The sequence below is a fragment of the Nestor notabilis genome, unplaced genomic scaffold (assembly GCF_000696875.1).
Source record: "Nestor notabilis isolate BGI_N333 unplaced genomic scaffold, ASM69687v1 scaffold15421, whole genome shotgun sequence".
NCBI lineage: Eukaryota > Metazoa > Chordata > Aves > Psittaciformes > Psittacidae > Nestor > Nestor notabilis.
This window is the reverse complement of record NW_009913475.1, coordinates 11,992-13,667: the sequence shown is the minus strand read 5'-3', so window position 1 is coordinate 13,667 and position 1,676 is coordinate 11,992. Positions and strand designations below refer to the sequence as shown.

At 57.8% G+C, this 1,676-nt stretch overlaps 2 protein-coding genes across 2 annotated transcripts in view; one reads left to right on the top strand and one right to left on the bottom strand.

Annotated features, from left to right (window-relative positions):
- SLC5A10 (solute carrier family 5 (sodium/sugar cotransporter), member 10) overlaps window positions 1–1,676 on the top strand; it is a 34,280-nt gene that overhangs the window by 20,826 nt on the left and 11,778 nt on the right. The gene's annotated exons all lie outside the window — the stretch shown is intronic.
- FAM83G (family with sequence similarity 83, member G) overlaps window positions 1–1,676 on the bottom strand; it is a 16,473-nt gene that overhangs the window by 7,779 nt on the left and 7,018 nt on the right. The window lies entirely within an intron of this gene.

Sequence of the window (1,676 nt, the reverse complement as noted above, 5' to 3'; positions counted from 1 at the left end):
ATTATGTTCCCTACAGTGGGGCTGCCATGAGAGTGGCTGGGTACTGGGTAACACTGAGCCCTCTGCCCATCACCAGCTTGGGCATCCCCTTGCAGGTCTTCCAGGGCACCCATCTCTCCCACCCAGAATCCAAGCTTTGCACAAAGACCCAAAGCAGCCATGGCTTTATCTCAAGTAACACACAGGAGAAGGCAGCTCCCTTCCAGTGAGACGCAGTTCCCTTCCCTTCCCTTCCCTCCTTGCTCCCAGCACATCTCTGCTGTTAAGTAAGATCTGTTTATTCAATCTCTCCCCAGAGGAGCGAGCACCCAGCACCACGGCTGGGACGAGCTGAATCACTCCTCAAGCACTCACCATTGCTCAACAAAGCGACCTCCTTGCCCAAGCCAGGCTGCTAATTGGCGGCACCAAGATAACGACGTATGTTTCGTTAGCATCTCCTGGCTTACGAAGCAGCTCGCAGACACTGCCCTAGTTTCCTCACAGCCTCCCCATGCCAGCAAAACTGCCTGCAATATGTGGCAAATCCCAACTTCTAGACATTTGCCGAGCTCTGCAGATGTTCTCCTGCTTTTCCAGTCCTGCCACCGGGCTGCTCATGCATTATAACACCGGCGTGCGTCAGCTCTGGCTTTTCTGGTCTTGGAGCAGTCTGCAGGAGACCAGACTCTCTGGGGAAGTTTGGATGCGGGTAAAAGCTCGATTGAGTCTGCTTTAATTGTTGTGAGCAGCAATTCAGCAGGGCTGGTGGCTAGGGAAGGCGTGAGGCTCAGCTGGTTAGTGCTTTAGGGGTCCCTGAGCCCCCACTGTGTCCCTCAGCCTGGCATGAGGGTGGCTCTGACGTGTTACTGCTCTCCATAAGCAGATGTGAGGAGCTTGCCTGGGCACGGGCCTCCCCGGCAGCTATTTGGCTGATGTCAGGCATAGAAACATCACTTCTCTGCCAAGCAAGAGGCGAGGCTGAGTTGGGAAGTACAGCAGGAGAGGGGTGTCTGCAAGCCCTCAAGAGCTGCGCTGCTCTGGCGTGTTTGGATCTGATGCTGCTGATGAGAACGTTGTGCCCAGTGGACAGACTGGGATTGTGTCCTGTGGCTGGAGAGAGTGTCCCTGCTGCTGCTCCTGAGGCTGATAAAACCCCTCACCCTCTCCTCTACCCATTCATCTTCCTTTGCATTAAGTACTGTAGCAACTGATTTTCTTTGCACCCCTGCATGCACAGGGATGTGTAAGGGGTTTGGGGCGCTTTGGGCAGGGGATGGAACCCCCGTGCTGCCGGGTATGCCCTGTTCTGCTTTCCCTTCCCTTGTTCCAACAGGATTTGTGTCAGGTGCAGCCTCCAGCACCCCCAGGGCCGCGTTAACACGGCACATGTAGGCAGATGGGTCCTGCTCATCGCTGAGCAGTGTGAGCAGTGAGGGCATCCCTGGTGGTGTGGGTGCCTCCCTGGTGGTGTGGGTGCCTCCCTGGCGGTGTGGGTGCTTCCCCGGCAGTGTGGGTGCCTCCCTGGCAGTGTGGGTGCATCCCTGCTCCGCTCCCAGCCCCGCGCTGGGGCGGAGGCTCCGGAAAAGGGGAAAATCGAGTTTTTCAATTCCAGCCTCTTGACTTGCAGGAAGGGCCGAAAGGGAGAGACCCGGCTGGGGGGCGGTCCCGGCCCCCGGGGGGGGGGAGGGGTGGGG